The following is a 20,244-nucleotide window of genomic DNA, read 5'->3' as shown; positions in this document are numbered from 1 at the left end:
AAAGCGAAATAAACAAAACCAAACATAATAATAATAATAATAATAATAATAATAATAATAAAGAGAAAAAATAAGATAAAATAAAAATATATAAAAAAATATAATACAAAGAAAATTAAAATAAAAAAGGGAGGGGGATTTAAAGGAAAGAGGGATGAAAAAAAAAAGATTACATTTTTTCTTATTTTTCTCTTTATTTCTGTATTATTTTGCTTTATTTTTCATAACTCTTTGGTCCCATTCTTTTTCCTCTTTCCCCTTTTTCCTTCCTGGTTCTCTTATTCTACGGCAGTTTTTTCTCCCCTACTCATGTTCCTCACACTCACCTCTCTTACTCACCTCCCTCGATTGGACGTAATCTGCCCTATGGGCGGGTCCGCCGACGTCACTCGTTTCCATGACATCGGCGACGTATCTCTGCACTGGCACTGATCTGTTTCTGGCCGGGTGGCTGCCGACGTCACACGTCCTCAATGCGTAAGCGTCCCGGCATTACAGCATCCATTGTTTCTTGGATACCGCCGCTGCATTGCGCACGCCTGGCCTGCGATCGCTGCCACAATCTTCCCTGTAGCTACTAATCCCTGCACTGGTGCCGATATATATAACGATTGTGCGCCGTATACAGATGCTCCCTAGCAGCTGGTCCGTCCCCACAGTGATTGGGGACCCACGCCATCACAATAATAGAAAAGTATTACAAAGGCACTAATAGCATGTAATTTTGTTAACCCCTTCTTCTGATGTGTTTTTTCTCAAGTCTGTGATATTGTGCTAAGGCATTTGACCTATTTGACTGTATTTTTGACGTCATACCAGTCTGGGGGTGGGAGGAGCTTTAGTTTTTCCTTTTTTTCGATTGGTTGATGGTTATTTCAATTCTTTTCACTGTTTCCCCACATTTATCACATGCCTGACTAAGGGGTCCTGCGTGACTCCGAAACATTGCACACTTTCCTTGTGTTGTGCTCATGCAATAAACTATCCGTTTGGATGCCATTTATGTCATTTCATGGTGTGATGGTAAATATCTTCAACATAATGTACTAGCACATTATGCCTTTACTTTGCATGAAAAAAAAAAAAAACCTGAGTTTACTTTCTCTTTAAATGATGGTTCAATGCTACCGTCTACATTCTTGTTTGCTACGACTTCACTGCCATTTTCACACAATAAAACAGATGAATCAGTGAACTGCTAATTCTATCCAGAAAATACCACATCTCTGCTAAAGGCAGAAAACGTACTTGCATCAAAATACAGTGTCAGCTTTCCTAAGCATCAGATTTGCTGCACACCTCCATAACATGCATCACTAGGCCCTGCTATTTCTGTGTATGAAAAAAAAATTAGCACCCTTGTATCACAGACTGTGAGCTGTGAAATTTGGCTGCGATGGCGAGGTGCCCATGTTTTGCTGTGTCTAATCTGTTCAGATGGCTCCGTCCCACAGTATACACATGGTAGTTGCAGCAAATTTCCCCCTAATTGCTGTATATGTTTATCTTCAGGAGGGAAATATTGATACTACACCGGGCCCATAACCAAATGGTCGCAAGATTTAAAGGCCACAGACACATAGCAGTTTCTTTTTTTCTGCTTGCAATTTTCTCAGCTTTCAGCAAAATACAGCTAGGGCTAAACCTAATCATTTGCCTTTATGCAATGCTTTTTATCTCCATGTGACTGCTATGAGCTAGACTACTGACCAAAGTATACTATTGCAATTAGATTATTATTCTCTTCTGGAGCACATTTGCTGCTGTAAGTAATTTTTAGCGTCTACTTCATACATTAAAATACACACATTTTCTGCATTAAATGCATTTAAAATATAAATAATTTTCTTTCTTCTGTGTCTTTTCTTTTGTTTTGTTTACATATATGTGCTGCAATTTAGTGTGCTTTAAAAAAAAAAAAAAAAAAAACTTTAATAGGGCCCATACACACCTATGCGTGTGTGTATTACTATGTATGCTGCATCAAGCCTAAAACCTAGTACACACCATGAACTGAATTGAAGAGAAGAAGCTGGGACAGCCGCACTTCAAAAACGTTCCTTTTTATTAAAACTGGTCACAGAACATCACACGCCACAGCAAACAATCAGGAAAAGGCTAACGCGTTTCGCACTGTGCTTCAGTGATTATTCATAGCTTACCATGAACTGACACGTCCGGTCGGAGCAGCTGTACCAACAATCCAATGTTAGTGCAGCAATCTCCCCTGCTGAGCTGTTGTGTTTTGACAGGGGGGTGGCTGGTCGGTCTTTGGTTTTCCAGCAGGCACGTCTGACAGAAGCCAGCCGAAGGGTCAGGTTCTGTTGGACCAGCCGCCATATACACGGGGCGTGTGTCTGCTGTTTTTTATTGAACCGGCCGATATTACCCTACATTCAACCTGCGTGAACTAGGCTTAAAGAGTAACTCCACTTTTGTTGAGAAAAAAAAAAAAAAACATGCTCCTCTGGGTGATCTATGTACATTACAAGTATTTTGCCAAAATTTGTTGCAGATTCCTACCTTTTTGTTATTCTGAAGAAATCACCATTTGTTCCTCTGTGCCGAGTGAGTCTAATGGGAGTGGTTCCATAATTATTAACCACCTGCTGCATAATCAGGGCTCTAATGAGAAAAGTTGCAGGGTCTGCATCCCTTGAGACGTTAATTCCTTTTGGGAGTATCTTACCAAAAATGCAATTTTTGCTGCAGGGGAATGACAAAAAATAGGATTTTTATACTCGCCGTAATATCCTTTTCTCTGAAATTCATGGACGGACACAGCTCCTTTATTCTTGACAGTAGGGTTTATATGCCATCTATCAAGAGAGGACTAGGCAGACATGTTAAACAGTTAAAAATATGTAACAGCAAAGCTGAACAGTACCATCCAGGGGAGGTCCCTCTGGCTATAACCCCTCACTCTGCATCTAGTCGCTCAGTTCGTCAAAAAGCAGTACAAACAAAAAGGAGGGGTGGGTGCTGTGTCCATCCATGAACTTCAGAGAAAAGGATTTTATGGTGAGTACAAAAATCCTATTTTCTCTTTCGTCCATGGACGGACACAGCTCCTTTATTCTTGACAGTAGGGATGTCCCCAAGCAGTATCAAAAAAAATGAGGAGTGGGCACAGCAAGCAAACTAACTTCCCCCCAAAACAAACAGAGCTCCTCAACGGATGAGCTGCAACCTTAAATGGCCTCCTGCAAAACTTTGTAGCCGAAGCAAGCATCCGCAGATGCATGCACTTCAACCTTGTAAAACTTAGTGAAAGTGTGAACGGACGACCAGGTCGCCGCCTTACATACCTGTGAGACAGACACTTGATGTCGGAAGGCCCAGGAGGCACCTACTGCCCTGATCAAATGCGCTGTGACAGGAAAGGGAGGCGCCCGTCCTTTTAGGGAATAAGCCTGAAACACGACCTGTCTGATCCACGAGAAACGGTGACCGACAAGAACGGCAGGCCCTTATTTGGACCAGTCATCGACACAAACAGCGTGTCTGACCTCCGAAACCGAGCCGTACCCGACAGATACACATACTCGTGCGCGCCCCCCTGGGGCGCACAGCGCGGCGATCGGGGACGAGGCTCGTCCCTTGGACATATCCCAGCCCCGATCAGGGTAAAGAGCCAATGAAATTTGGCTCTTTACCACGTGACCGGCTGTGTCCAATCACAGCCGGTCACAAGTGTAAACAAAGCAGACTGTAACTGCTGTTGCTGTGTCTGTCTCCTCACACACCAATCCTGTGTGAGGAGAAATCAGAAACAGTGAGTTACAGTGTTGCAATTGTAAAAGTGTCACCTACTGTGACCAGATTGTCCCCCTCTGGAATAAAAAGAGTACCTGTCACCCCTCCATCAACAGTACCAGAGTACCTGTCAGCCCCCCCCGATCAAGAGTAGCCGTCACCCCCCGCTCAAGAGTACTCTGGTACTCTTGAGCGGGCGCCTCCCTTATTGCATGACAGCGCAATTGTGAGTTTAAGTAACGCAGTGCCCCATCGCAAAAAAATGGCCTGGTCATAAAGGGGGGAAAAACCTTCAGGAGCTGAAGTGGTTAAATTGCTTTTCAGAGGCATTTGACAGGCAGTGAATAACTCCAAACCACATCGTCACCATGCCAGAATCACGTGCAATCCACGTTGTTTGTGAGGCAGTTGCAGTGCCACCCCATTCACCTGGGAGTATACCTCCAGTCACCGCCATAGCATGTGTAAAAAGGGGAGCAGTTGAGGTTGTAAAAACACTGCTCAACGCCGTGGTCAGGGCCAGATTTTCCAATAGACATTGTAGGCATGTGGCTACAGGTGCCCTTCCTACAGGGGCGTCCGTGCGTTGAAAGATTGCTCCTCTCTTTTCTGGAGTGCTTATTGGGAAATATTAAGTATTCTAATAGCTCAAAAATGTTATATATTTAACTTTGTATGTTTTATATTTTCTTATTCGCTGATTGTTATTGTTTTATTGTCACTTGTTTGGTCGATGTAGTTTTTGCCCCTTTTCTGTTCTGTTTTTATCCCGCCAGCGCATCGAGGCACGTGTGTAAGACTGCGCTGTTTAATAAATAAATAAATAAAAATACGGCCCTGCTGACAACTCCCTCGACAAAAACAAAAAGGGGTTTATTTACTAAAGGCAGATTTGACTGTGCACTTTGCAAAGATGCAGTTGCTCTAGAGCAGTGGTCTCCAAACTGCAGCCCGTGGGCCGGATGTGGCCCTTTGCTTGTTTTTATCCGGCCCTTGGGACACTAGTCTTCCCTCTGATATAAGGCATTATGCTCTCCACTGACACCAGCAGTTGGGCATAATTTCTACCACTGACACCAACAATGAGCCATTATTCCTCCCACTGACACCAATGATGGGGGATTATTCCTCCCACTAACACCAACATTGGTGCATCATTACTCCCACTGACACCAATAATGAGGTGCTATTCCTCCCACTGACACCAATAATGAGGTGCTATTTCTCCCACTGACACCAATAACAAGGTGTTATTCCTCTCACTGACCACCAATGATGCGTCACTATTTTTCCCACTGACACCAACATTGGGGCATCATTCCTCCCACTGACACAAATAATGAGGTGATATTCCTCCCACTGACACCAATGATGGGTCACTATTCCTCCCACTGACACCAATAATGCGGCACTATTCCTCCCACTAACACCAATGATACGTCACTATTCCTCCCACTGACACCAATGATGCGTCACTATTCCTCCCACTGACATCAATGATGCGTCACTATTCCTCCCACTGACATCAATGATGCGTCACTATTCCTCCCACTGACATCAATGATGCGTCACTATTCCTCCCACTGACACCAACATCGGGTTCTATCCCTTCCACATGACATTTTCTACTCCCACTGGCCACAGTCCGGCCCCCCTAAAAGCCTGAAGGACAATAAACTGGCCCTTTGTTTGGAAAGTTTGGAGACCCCCTGCTCTAGAGCTTAAATGCTGACTTCCATTATCCAATCGTTTGCAAGCAAAAGTTTTTTGATTTTCCTTGCAGGTGATCGGGTATTCTTTGCAAAATGATGCTTTACTTCATTTACTAAGCTCTGGAGCAATTGCACTTTGCAAAATGCACAGTCTAGATGCCTTTAGTAAATCAACCCCAAAGAGAGAGCGGACAGGCACAGGCTCTGCTGCAGTAACCTTTAATAATTGGATAAAAACAATTACAATTTGTCATTCTGGCAATAATGCGTGAGAATGTTCTTCCGGTTGACATGCAATTATTGTGGATACGTTCCCTATATATAGCCCGTAAACTCATTTTACAAATATGGATTTCACCTCCGACATATTGTCAGTGGCGTGATATACTTAATTTCACTCTATGAAGATGAGAGTTAATGTATAACACACAAAGGCTGCACTAAGAAATTTACAGAAATCTGTGGCTAAAATCTAGCGAATCAGCACTCATCTAAATATCAGGAGATGGATGTTGTAGGATAGAAGCTTACTTGCCTTCTTGCCAAGGTAGATACCATGAAACAGTGTTGTAGTAACAAATGCTCTGTAATGGTAATCTATGTGGAACTTTTCCCTCATGGTGATGTTCATTGTAAGAGAGCTATTGGAGACAGGGGGACCTGCTGTAAAGGGGAACTCTGACGCAAGAAGGAACACTGCAAGCCCTGATTTAAAGGGGAGCACTGATGACTTTGATGTAAAGGGGGAGGGGGGGGGGTCTTTGGTGACTAGAGACCACCTTCATCAAAGTTACCATTTACATCAGGGTCCGCTGAAGTAGACCTTGCACTGTAAGGGGGAACCATGCAGATTCAGATGTAAAGGAGGACTTTGAGGACTCTTGTGTAAGGGGGGCTCTGGTGACCAAAGACCCCTTACATCAGGGAACCCTTTTATATCAAAGTCCACAGCATTCCCCTTTACACATATAAAGATATTTTATCAAGAAAAGTTGATCTCACAGTCTATTTTTTTTTGGGGGGGATGCTTCAAAAATCTCTTTGGATAGGCTCCTGAGATATAAAACCGGCACTGTGCGTGATTTTACCACCCCCCAACCTTATGTGTGAAAGGGCTCTTGGTTCACATCTGTGTGGCTACGTGCTGTATGCAAGGCAGTCCATTGATTTTTACCAGGCTGCCCTACTGGCAGAAATGCAGGGAAAGAAGTCCCCTGACCCTTTCTTGTAAAATTGTGCAGCAACAAAAACGTACTGTGTTAGCCAATGCATGGGGATACTATTAGGAATCAATGACACTCCTGCTAAAGAGCAGCGCATTTGTCTGCATATTGGGAACACTTGTGATTTTGTGCGCATTCCACGACATGCAGCAATGTGAACCAAGACTTAGACCGGGATGCCTTAAAGTGGTGCCTTAAGATAAACACCTTCTGTGTGCAGCAGCCCTCCTCAGCCCCCTAATACTTACCTGAGCCCATCTCAATCCAGCGATGTTGCAGCAGACTCTCGGCTGCCCTGGACATTTCCTCCTCATTGGCTGAGATGGCAGTGCAGTGCCATTGGCTCCCACTGCTGTCAAAGTCAGTGAGCCAATGAGGATAGAAGGGGCTGGGCCAAACTGCGACTCCATGTCTGAATGGACACACATGGGGGCACCCGAGCCGAGCCGCTGCCCTAGCAAGCTGCTTGCTATGGGGGCACTCAACAGAAGGGAGCGCCAAGAAGAGGAGGATCTGGGCTGCTCTATGCAAAACCATTGCACAGAGCGGGTAAATATAACATGTTTGTTACTCTTAAAGAAAATAAATTCAAGACTTTAGTTTCACTTAAAGATTGAAAATACTTTTCAAGGGCGCTGTGACCGGAAAAAGGTTGAGAAGCACTGGAGTAGATGGCTTTGCTCCAGACCCTCATCTTTTTTCCCATTGCCAAACTATTGGGAGTCATTTCATTAATGTCCAGTCCACCCTCTTTTAAACTCCTTTTCGGCATCGGTAAACAACAAAAGTAATGGGATGTTATTTTTTTAAAGCGGAGCTCCACCCTAAAGTGGAACTCACGCTGATCGGAACCCTCCCCCCCTCCGGTGTCACATTTGACACCTTTCAGGGGGGAGGGGGGTGCAGATACCTGTCTAAAGACAGGTATTTGCACCCACTTCCGGCCACAACAGTCTTGGGCAGACTGCGGGCATGACGTCACCTCCCGCCGCCCCCCCGTTGTGTGCTGGGAACACTCGGCTCCCAGTACACAGCGGGAGCCAATCGCCAGGCGCAGCGTGACTCGCGTATGCGCCGTAGGGAACCGGGCAGTGAAGCCGGAGCGCTTCACTTCCTGGTTCCCTCACCGTGGATGGTGGGGGGAGCAGCAGAGTGACGAGCGATCGCTCGTCCTCTGCTGCGGGCAGCGCTGGACTCCAGGACAGGTAAGTGTCCTAATATTAAAAGTCAGCAGCTGCAGTATTTGTAGCTGCTGGCTTTTAATATTTTTTTTTTCAGCGCACATCCGCTTTAATTACTGTTTATTGCCATTTCAAGCGTATAGATACAAAAATACGAGCAGGCACATAAGCTCTCACTCACAAAGAAAAGCGGACCATAATAATTGAAATGTTATATGGACATTGAGGTACAAATAAAGTGCCTTGAAAAAAGTATTCATACCCCTTGAAACTTTTCACATTATGTCATGTTACAACCAAAAATGTAAATTTATTTTATTGGGATTTTATGTGATAGACCAACACAAAGTGGCACATAATTGTGAAGTGGAAGGAAAATGCTAAATGGTTTTCATTTTTTTTTTACAAATAAAAAATATGTGAAAAGAGTGTGGTGTGCATTTGTATTCAGCCCCCTTTACTCTGATGCCCCCAACTTAAATCTAGTGGAACCAATTGCCTTCAGAAGTCACATAATTAGTAAATAGAGTCCACCTATGAGTAATTTAACCTTAGTGTAAATACAGCTGTTCTGTGAAGCCCTCAGAGGTCTATTAGAGAACCTTATTGAACAAACAGCATCATGAAGGCCAAGGAACACACCAGACAGGTCAGAGATAAAGTGGTAGAGAAGTTTAAAGCAGAGTTAGGTTATGAAAACATATCCCAAGCTTCGAACATCTCACGGAGCACTGTTCAAACCATCGTCCTAAAATGGAAAGAGTATGGCACAACTGCAAACCTACAAAAACATGGCCGTCCACCTAAACTGACAGACTGGGCAAGGAGAACATTAATCAAAGAACCAGCCAAGAGATCCATGGTAAGCCATTGTTGAAAGAAAGCCATAAGAAGTTACGTTTACAGTTTATGAGAAGCCATGTGGGGAACGCAGAAAACATGTGGAAAAAGGTGCTCAGGTCAGATGAGACCAAAATTCTACTTTTTGGCCTAAAAGCAAAATGCTATGTGTGGTGGAAAACTTACACTGCACATCACCCTGAACACACCACCCCCACTGTGGAACATTGTGGTGGCAGAATCATGTTGTGGGGATGCTTTTCTTAAGCAGGGACAGGGAAGCTGGTCAGAGTTGATGGAAAGATGGATGGAGCCAAATACAGGGCAATCTTAGAAGAAAACCTGTTAGAGTCTGCAAAAGACTTGAGACTGGGGCGGAGGTTCACCATCCAGCAGGACAACGACCCTAAACATACAGCCAAAGCTACAATTGAATGGTTTAGATCAAAGCATATTCACGTGTTAGAATGGCCCAGTCAAAGTCCAGACCTAAATTCAATTGAGAATCTGTGGCAAGACTTGAAAATTTCTGTTCACAGATGCTCTCCATCCAAGCTGACAAAGCTTGAGCTATTTTGCAAAGAAGATTGGGCAAAAATGTCACTCTTTAGGTGTGCAAAGCTGGTAGAGACATCCCCAAAAAGACTTGCAACTGTAATTGCAGCGAAAGTTGGTTCTACAAAGTATTGACTCAGGGGGGGCCGAAAATGAACACTTTTCAGATATTTGTAAAAAAAAAAAATCATCCGACGTAATGGGGGCTTATACATTTGCCAATACCACAGTAAGCCAAGCCTCTTACTTCTAGGAATGGACCACTAGATTATGGATGGTCAATGACGCCCAAACACCAATCTCCTCTTAGTTATGCACCACGGACTGTTCCAGCATGAATCCAGGCATCTTTCCTCATTTTAAAAGGTGCAAGAACAAATACCACTTCATGATGCAGTATGTCAAACCACCTAAAATTTATTGTAACCACATAGATATACTTACACAGATGATTAAAAAACCGAGCATGGGGGCGTGGCCTGGAAGGCATGGTGTGAGGAGTGCTAGACGGGAGCTCCGCTCGCCGATCATCCATAGCTGAATATCCTGGGGCTAACCCTGACTGTTTATCCCTTGCCATCGGGTGTAGGGCACTGCCTGCTAGTCGGGAACATGTCTCCGCCGAAAAAAACGTCTGACACGGCCGGCGAAATTGGCGAAGTACCGAGCTACGGACAGGAAGGCTGGGGAGGAAAATGGCGCCAGCTCCTCTACTTTCGTGGACTCGTCTGCAGAGAACACGGCACGTGTACTAGAGGCTATCTCGGACTGCACGGTTTGGATTCAGACCCAAGTTTATTACATGGATTCGCCTCCTGTATTGCAGGCCATGTGCCAGGATCTTCAGGTCAATGGCCAAGTCTCTGCCCCTTTTCCCCTCTCCAGGGGCACGAGGCAGGGATGTCCCCTGTCCCCGTTGCTATACGCCCTGGCGGTTGAACCCCTTGCTGCTTCCCTCAGGGCCCACCCTGGAATACTGGGCCTCCGTTGTGGGGGGCTGGTGGAGACGCTTACTCTTTATGCTGAAGATATGCTTTTGTATCTGTCTGATGCTGGCCACTCACTACGGACTGCCCTTGAGGTCATACAAAATTTTGGTCAATATTCCGGTCTGAGGATCAACTGTGATAAATCCCAGAACCTCCCTATAGATATAGGTGCCCCCACAGCACTCCAAGCCTCATTTCCTCTCCTGAGAGTCAGCTCATTGAAATACCTCGGAATCCATATTACCCATTCCCCCGAAAACTATGTTCGGCTTAATATAGAACCCCTCATTGCCAGGAGTCAAGTCCTGGGGAAAAAAGTGTGGCAACTCCCACCCAAGATCCACTCCCCCACCAAAAAAAAAAAAAAAATATGATACGCTCATATGCATAATTACTAAACCACATGTGTTTTTTTTTATCGCGGGATTTAGAAAGAACTTTAAGCAAGTTCTTTTTTAAATCCCGCGATAACTTGCGGCAGACCTCCGCATTGTCTCCTGGGAAAAATGACAAAAGCTCCCAGGAGACATTGCGACATCGAGGAAGTGACGGAACACCCGCACACTACCCGATGAATCCATATACAGAAAGCGGCCAGTAACATAAAGGATTACTAAGGTTCGCCTGCCACTGACTGGAGCTGGGCATCGCCGCTTAGTGAAGGATTGGCTCGGGCGGCTCGGCTGCTCTAGTCCTGCAAAGGGAACTGCGTTCCTGCTGTAAAAAAAAAAGTGCAGGGACTCCGTTCCCACGCGTTCCCGCAGGACTTGAGCCCTGCTCATTGTGCTTCTGAAAGCTAAAACACAGATATGGGCTAAGTTGCCTTTGGGGGTAATGGGCCGTGTAAATCTCGTTGAGGATTCTCCTCCCCAAATTTTTGTACGTTTTTTGGCATGCCCCAATCTACCTGCCCCTTCGGCTTTTCAAATTCATTGAAGCCATCCTTAACTCGTTTGTGTGGGGCACGGCTAGACATAAGCTGTCTTGGCAGACTCTTAAAAATCCCACGGAATTGGCAGGGGTGGCACTTCCTGACTTCAATTTGTATTACCTGGCAGCCCAATTGTCCCATTTTTTCTATTTGGATTAACATGATAGGGACCGCTACCTCACTTTGATTTGCTCCTCCTGCGCTCCCGGGCTCGTCCACCCATTCCAGGTCCTCTTGAGGGACGTGGCGGGTGCATGGGCGCTGGGAAACCGCAGAGGTTTACTTTATCATCACTGCAGGATCTGGGAGGTTGTGAGGCGCAGATTGAACCTGTCCCCCGCTCACTTCCACACACCTCTTTGGGGTAATCCGGGCCTGGGTGAGCTGCTGACGGTGCCTGACCAGCTACTTTGGACTGCTCAGGGAGTGAGATACATGTCAGACGTTTACCGCGACAACACCTTAAAATCATTCCAACAGCTTAAGGACGAATTCGACCTCCCTAACTTTATGCACTTTCGCTACCTCCAGCTTCGTCACGCTCTCAGGGCTCAATTTGGCAATGTATCCCCCAACGTTGAAAAATTAGATGTCATTCGTACTATGACAAGATTGCCGTAAACTCATTTCAGGGTTTCATAATTCTCTCCTTCGCCCCTCCGCTGCAGTCATAGCATACAAACTTAAAGATCGTTGGTCGGGGGATGTGGGGGAGCTGGAGGATGACGAATGGGAAGACGCCCTGGACGCTTGCAAAAAGGTTTCGACCAGGTTATCAGACCGCCTAACACATCTATACATTCTACACCGCTCATACCTAACCCCTATTCGCTTGGTTAAATACAAACCCGACTATAACCCACTGTGCCCGAGATGTGACAGTCCATCCAGTACCTTTTACCATCTACTGTGGTCGTGCCCGGTGATACAGGATTACTGGGCCCAAATTGTGAAGTTTATTCATGACAGGATGCGATCTCCCCTGACATTGTGCCCCAAGCAGTGTTTGCTCGGGGTGTTTCCAGACTCGGACAGATATCACAAGATATTCCTCCAGGAATCACTTTATGTGGCTAGGCTGCTTATAGCAAGGGGGTGGCTTCGGGCTGAACCTCTGTTACTTCAGGAATGGGTCTCGGCAGTTAATTCTGTCCTACCATACAAAAAGGAGGTCTATGTACACCGGGGTTGCCCTGCTAAATACAGGGAAATTTGGGATGCCTGGTTAAAGAATGCGGCAACATGTTCTGAGCAGGCAGTCTGAACCCATTAACATTGCCCTTTACTGTTTGCTCTTGGTCCTTCTTTTATTTTTATTCTTTTTTGTTTGTGCACATGGCCCTACTTACCTTACTCCAGTTGGGCCGGGCTTCTAGGCTTTCCTGACGCCTGGTCTGGTGGGGTAACCTCATTTCCCCCGGAAGATTGCTGCATGGGGTTTTTCTATTCTATTTTATTTGTCTCTCATCATTTTGTGCTGAAACATTGTGTGTATCATCTTGACTGTATGCATTGTCCGCTGGTTTGTTCTTCTGTCATGTTTACAACGCCTGCTTGTGATGTGTCACTATGCTCTGTATATCCTTATTTTTTTTTTTTCAATAAAACATCTTATTGCTTGTAAAAAAAAAAAGAAAAAAAAAAGAGCATGTCATGTAAAACACTTCTGATGGTTCCAAACCAGCAAGATGGGCACGGTCCATGTGCACAACGACGCCACGCGTCAACTTCTGGATGCATGGCGTCATTGTGCATGTGAACCACGGCCATGACAAATGCTCGTTTTTATCATATACTGTGTGAGTATATCTTTGTGGTTACAATGAATTTTAAGTGGTTTGACATACTACACCATGAAGTGGTATTTGTTCTTACATCTTTTAACATGAGGAGAGATGCCTGGATAAATGCTGGAGCCGTCCGTGGTGAATAAGACTCAAGAGGAGATTAATGACCACCTATAATCTAGTGGTCCATTCCTAAAGAGAAGAGGCTTGGCTTACTATGGTGTTGCTGGAGACTCTTGCTCACACATAAGTAAAGGATCACTTACTTATCAGGTGCTTCCCGGGATCGATAGACATGTTCTCTTCTTTTATGGATATTTTAGGCACTGCATTTTTCCTTTATATACTTGTAGATTGTTGCCCACAATACATACTAGCTGCTGTCCACCTGCTATTTTTTTAACCCAAGCGCATTAATTCCAATTTTTCTATAAATTCGCCAATTCCTCCACTGGAAGCTTGGTCATTTTCGCTTCCAAATATTTGTGAATCTTTTGCCTTAAGATTAGTTGCTGTGTAGTTAATTCTTAAGATTATATAGTGAGCCATAATAATCTTTAAACACATTGGCTATAGTTGATAAATATTTCTTTTTACCATGGTAGGTCGTTATTTCATGAAAAAAAGATTGCGCTTGTTGAATTCTGGGAGCCCATGCTAGTATCTTGCCACACTTATCTTCATACATGTAAAATGAGTGTTTGCATTTTGAGATCACTGCCTTCACCTTGTAAAGGCAGAGTGCTTTGAGCTAGCCATTACCTATGGGAAATAAACTCTGCTAACACGCAACATAATCTTTTTTTAATGGTAATCTATGGGAAATATTGACATTTTGCTGAAAGCTATCTTGTCTGCCTAAGGAAGAGATCAGACAGTTTATTTTGTTTGACCAATCCACAATGAAGAATTCCCCTGCAACTGATAGCTATGAACATTAGTGGTACAGAATAACTGTAGGCTGCTGTAGATAAGTCATGGATACTTCTACAAAATGTGTTGTTTATGGGTTTTAATTTACAGTATCTCAAAAAAGTGAGTACACCCCTCACATTTTTTGAAAATATTTTATTATATCTTTTCATGTGACAACACTGAAGAAATTACACTTTGCTACAAAAGTTGTGAGTGTACAGCTTGTATAACAGTGTAAATTTGCTGTCCCTCAAAATAACTCAACACACAACCATTAATGTCTAAACTGCTGGCAACAAAAGTGAGTACACCCCTAAGTGAAAATGTCCAAATTGGGCCCAATTAGCCATTTTTTCCTCCCTGGTGTCATGTGACTTGTTAGCGTTAAAAGGTCTAAGGTTTGAATGGCGGAGCAGATGTGTTAAATTTGGTGTTACTGCTCTCACTCTCTCATACTGGTCACTGGAAGTTCAATATGGCACCTCAGAACTGTGAGAATTGTCGCTCTACATAAAGACAGCCTAGGCTATAAGAATTTTGCCAAGACTCTGAAACTGAGCTGCAGTACAGTGGCCAAGACCATACAGCGGTTTAACAGGACAGGTTCTACTCAGAACAGGCCTTGCCATGGTCGACCAAAGAAGTTGAGTGCACATGCTCAGCATCATATCCAGAGGTTGTTTTAGGGAAATTAGACGTAGTTGCCAGCATTGGTTGAAGGGATATGGGGGGGGGGGTGTCAACCTGTCAGTGCTCAGACCATACGCTGCATGCTGCATCAAATTGGTCTGCATTGCTGTCATCCTGGCAGGAAGCCTCTTCTAAAGATGATGCACAAGAAAGCCTGCAAACAGTTTGCTGAAGACAAGTAGACTAAGGACATGGATTACTGAAACCATGTCCTGTTATCTGATGAGACCAAGATAAACTTATTTGGTTCAGATGGTGTCAAGCATGTGTGGCAACAACCAGATGAGGAGTACAAAGACAAGTGTGTCTTGCCTACAGTCAAGCATGGTGGTGGGCGTGTCATGGTCTGGGGCTGCATGAGTGCTGCTGCTGGCACTGGGAAGCTACAGTTCATTGAGAGAACCATGAATGCCAACATGTACTGTGACATACTGAAGCAGAGCATGATCCCCACCCTGCGGAGATTGGGCCGGAGGGCAGTATTCCAACATAACGACCCCAAACACACCTCCAAGACAACCACTGCCTTGCTGAAGAAGATGAGGGTAAAGGTGATGGACTGGCCAAGCATGTCTCCAGACCTAAACCCTATTGAGCATCTGTGGGGCATCCTCAAAACGGAAGGTGGAGGAGTGCAAGGTCTCTAACATCCACCAGCTCTGTGATGTCATCATGGAGGAGTAGAAGAGGACTCCAGTGGCAACCTGTGAAGCTCTGGTGAACTCCATGCCCAAGAGGGTTAAGGCAGTGCTGGAAAATAATGGTGGCCACACAAAATATTGACACTTTGGCCCAATTTGGAAATTTTCACTTTTGTTGCCAGTGGTTCAGACATTAATAGCGGTGTGTTGAGTTATTTTGAGGGGACAGCAAGTTTACACTGTTATACAAGATGTACACTCACTACTTTGTAGCAAAGTGTCATTTCTTCAGTGACAAGAAAAGACAATATAAAATATTTACACAAATGTGAGGGGTGTACTCACTTTTGTGAGATACTGTATATAAAACATGAGGAGACACAACAGAGGCGAGTAAAAGTCTACCCACAGTGAGGAGCAATTTCCTTTTAGATAGCCCTCACGGAAACAGATGTCCCCATTAGAAGATTTTACCTTACTTCACGTTTCTATCGCTTGTTTTAGAAAGGATACAGTGCCGGTTCACACCAGCGCGCTCTGTGAGATCGCATGTGATTCACACAGCACTGCAAATTACATGCAATGTCCGTGTGATGCAATTTCAGCCATACAGATAGTATGGCTGATATCACATCGCATTCGGACCAAACTCACACAGGGCCTTTTTTTTGGTCCGCAGCAGAATCAGATTGCATGGGGGTTCACAAAGCCAGAGGCCTTTTCACACCAATGTTTTTCCTGCGTTTTTTTTTTCTTGCATGAAAAACGCAAGAAAAAGGTTTTCATGTAAATCCTATGGGATTTTTCACACCACCGCGTTACAAGTGCAGTGCGTATTGAAAAGTCCTGCATGCTGCATCTTTGGTGCGGTTTTGAAAACTGCACCAAAAACGCAGCTTCCAATTGAAATGAATGTAAATCAGAGGAAATACACCACAATTTTACATTTTTGAGTCACATGTTCATTTCTTCACAGGTGCAGGCACCCCAAAAATGCACTAGAGACACACAGAAAACGCACCTGAAACACAGCAAAATCATGGTAAAAACAGTGTGAATGTATCCTAAATGCTTTTAACATTTGTCCAACAAACGCTTTAAAAATAGAACCCATGAACGTAGTCAGATGACTTTAATATGCATTGTAAAGGACCCCAAGGCGCTGACTGATTGGACAATAACCCTAGGTTCACATCTCTCTGCGTGCAGGAATCGCTGTGAAAATGCACTGCTCTGCACTCACACGTGTAAACTCGCACTGTGGGAGAAGGAACTGTAAGGAAATCGCATAGTCAAAAAGACCACAGGATTTCCCTGTGGCTGCGTTTTTTAAAAGGAGCATGCACCGCAGGCACGGCACCCAATTCATTTGAATTGCCTGCAGTGTCCACGCAAACAAAGCCCGCACAGAACGTAGAGATGTGAATCTAGGGTAAACAAGCAATCATTTGGATTGCTGGAGGGCATAGATTACTGCATTCTATACCATCTTATTAACCACTAGGCACCCGCGCTATAGCGGAATGACGGCTACAGCGTGGATCCCAATTGCCGGGAGGACATCAATAGATGTCCTCCCCTTTGTGCGCGCCCCGCGAGCCGTGATTACTGAGTCACAGACTCGGGTGATCACAGATCCGAGTAAGGGGCCGGTCCCGGTCCCTTACCACGTTATCAGCTGTCAGCCAACTACAGCTGATCACGTGATGTAAACAAAGCTTGGTAATTTTTTTTTTTCTCCTCACGCTGACAGCATGAGGAGAAAAAAAAAGCTGATCACCGGCTCCCGTGTAAGGGAAATCGGTCCCCAGTGGAAGAGGCACACCAGCTTCTTTAGTGCCCACCAGTACGGCCTGCCAGTGTCCCTTGCCAGTGCCCACAATGACCACCAATGCCACCTGTCAGTGCCACTCAGTACCAATCAGTGCCCATCACTGCCACCTATCAATGCCCACCAGTGATGCCAGTCAGTGCCTCATCAGTGTCACCTAGCAGTGCTGCCTTTCAGTCTCACCTATCAGTGCCCCCTATTAGTGCCAATTCCCAGTGCCACCTATCAATGCCCTTCAATGCCACCTCTCAGTGCCGCCTATCGGGGCCCACCAGTGCCGCCTCATCAGCGTCCATCAAGTGGTGATCAAATACCACCAAAAGAAAGCTCTATTTGTAGGGAAAAAACGATAAACATTTTATTTGGGTACAGTGTTGTATGACCATACAATTGTCAAAGAGTGAGAGCGTGGAAAGCAGAAAATAGGTCTGGGCAGGAGGGGGGTTTAAGTGCCCAGTAAGTAAGTGGTTAAAGCAAATTTTTAGTCAAATCCACCTTATAGTGCCGCAACAATTTAACAAAAAATGTATTAAAAAAATAAAATAAAAACAATTATCCCCAACAGCATTCAGCCTAGGAGAGGGAAGAATAGTGCTTTGAAACAGGTGCCTTGCAATGCAGTGGGCCTGTGTGCAAGAATATAAGTTGGGCCTCACTGTGGACCTGCAACACAGCAGAGCCAAGCAACACTGCAGACATCTAAATTTGTAGGTGACACCGCCCAAATGGGGGGTGTGTGAGCAGATAGCGCTAAAAGTTACATTCACAGTCTCCACTTACCTAAACAGTCCACACTATTACATCAGAGCCCCCCTTACATCAGAGTCCTCTCTTTCAACATAGATCAGCGCCCTCTTTACATTGGACTCCTTTTTTACCCAGAAGTCCTCCCTTACCTTACAATGCGTGGCAGCAGGGTGGGAGATGAGGCCAGGAGAAGCTCTGCAGAGGAAGTTCAGTTTCTTTCTGAATGGTGAAGAATTGCATCATTGGAAGCTGGTATGCCAGTAGTCCTAGATTACAGCAGTAGTGGGGGGATCCTGTGCAAGAGACTACAGGAGGAGAGAATCAGAGATCACAGTCAGTACATGTTAACAGGAATCTTTAATATGTGTATTGTGTAAGAGCATGGTGGGCCCCATCCCCCTTGAAGGGGTTGTAAAGGTTATATTTTTATTTTGTAAATAGGTTTCAATAAGCTAGTGCACTGTTGGTTCACTTACGTTTTCCTTCTATTTCCCTTCTAAATGTTTTTTTCTTTGTTTGAATTTCTCACTTCCTGTTATTCCTCAGTAAGCTTGCCCCCATCATCCAAGCTGTTCTGGCTGGGGGTTAGTCAGCGTGCTCGCCCCCTCCCTTGGGACTACATCCCTGCGGGGAAACGCTGTGACAGCTTAAAGGAACCTATTTAGAAAATAAAAAACAAACCTTTACAACCCCTTTGAGGCCTATGTGCCCGACACGCACTGCACACTCTGAGGAAAGACCGCCGCTCTAAAAGTGCAACATAACATTGAAAACATGTCTAAAGGAGGGTAGAGTAGAGGGTTGGCACCATCAGTGCACTGAATTGTCTTTAATGCCCAGTAACAAGCTGGAGATGGGTTCTGGACCTGGTTGCATTGCTTAAAGTGGAACTTTAGTGAAAAAATGTAATCCTGCTAGATCACTTTGAGCCGATCCCAATTGCAGGTATAGCTATATAGGCCTATACTGCTTAAAATCCAGTAATACACAATCTCATACTGCTCTGCACATGCTCAGTTGCTCTCTATTTTTAGGCACTGTAAAATTTGTAGAGGCCTATCATCTGACAGCCTTGAAGAGGAAGTAAACCCTGATGGGTTTTATTTCCTCTTTATTTCCTGCAAAGGTAACGCATAATGGCATAGAAGTCCATTATCTGTCACTTATCTGAAAACCAGTGAAAAACCAGGCAGGTTTAGGAGATATTTCCAGCACCTACAGGTAAACCTTAATATAGGTTTACCAGTGTGAAAGCACTCTGGCTTTCACATTTGGATTGCAGATGAGGCTTCTTTCAGGCGCCTTTTTTAATGCCTAAAAAACACCCCAGTGTGAAAGGGGTCTAAAGTGGAATTAAACCCGCCTATCCTTTAGTCATCCTACAGTCAAAAAAGCTGCTTCTGTTTGAACTGAAACTCCCATGGTGCTGCACATGTGATCAGTTTTGACACCAGTAATTTCATGGATTGACAGTTTGGTTGAGGACACAAGCAAATGTGACAGTTAACAATCCTGGCATTCCCAGAATGTAACCGTTTTTGAAACTTAAAGTGGAGGTTCACCCTCAAAATGAACTTTCCAGCATCCTTAAAGCGGAAGTAAATCCATCAATTTAACAGTTTGGAAAAGCAGTTACATTCCTGGCATGCCGGGAATGCTAACTGTCACATTGGTTGTGCTCTCAACCAAACTGTCAAACCATCCAATGGCTGGTGTCATAACTGATCACATGTGCAGCATCATGGCAGTTGAAGATTAAACAGAGGCCAAGACGTGCCTTAGCAGCCGTCAATCAACTCCTCGTAATGGGGGCTTATACATTTGCCAATACCACAGTAAGCCAAGCCTCTTACTTCTAGGAATGGACCACTAGATTATGGATGGTCAATGACGCCCAAACACCAATCTCCTCTTAGTTATGCACCACGGACTGTTCCAGCATGAATCCAGGCATCTTTCCTCATTTTAAAAGGTGCAAGAACAAATACCACTTCATGATGCAGTATGTCAAACCACCTAAAATTTATTGTAACCACATAGATATACTTACACAGATGATTAAAAAACCGAGCATGGGGGCGTGGCCTGGAAGGCATGGTGTGAGGAGTGCTAGACGGGAGCTCCGCTCGCCGATCATCCATAGCTGAATATCCTGGGGCTAACCCTGACTGTTTATCCCTTGCCATCGGGTGTAGGGCACTGCCTGCTAGTCGGGAACATGTCTCCGCCGAAAAAAACGTCTGACACGGCCGGCGAAATTGGCGAAGTACCGAGCTACGGACAGGAAGGCTGGGGAGGAAAATGGCGCCAGCTCCTCTACTTTCGTGGACTCGTCTGCAGAGAACACGGCACGTGTACTAGAGGCTATCTCGGACTGCACGGTTTGGATTCAGACCCAAGTTTATTACATGGATTCGCCTCCTGTATTGCAGGCCATGTGCCAGGA

At 44.8% G+C, this 20,244-nt stretch overlaps 1 protein-coding gene across 1 annotated transcript in view; it reads right to left on the bottom strand.

The window, feature by feature from the left end:
* GPSM1 (G protein signaling modulator 1) overlaps positions 1-18,117 on the bottom strand; it is a 582,328-nt gene extending 564,211 nt beyond the window's left edge. The window contains exon 1 of the mRNA XM_040324133.1: positions 17,948-18,117. The gene's annotated coding sequence lies outside the window, so the exon portion shown is untranslated. The remainder of the gene's footprint in view (positions 1-17,947) is intronic.
* Positions 18,118-20,244: the final 2,127 nt, after the last annotated feature.

This window comes from Rana temporaria, chromosome 9 (genome assembly GCF_905171775.1).
Source record: "Rana temporaria chromosome 9, aRanTem1.1, whole genome shotgun sequence".
Taxonomy (NCBI): domain Eukaryota; kingdom Metazoa; phylum Chordata; class Amphibia; order Anura; family Ranidae; genus Rana; species Rana temporaria.
The sequence above is the reverse complement of the archived record's forward strand: the minus strand, read 5'-3'. Positions and strand labels throughout refer to the sequence as shown.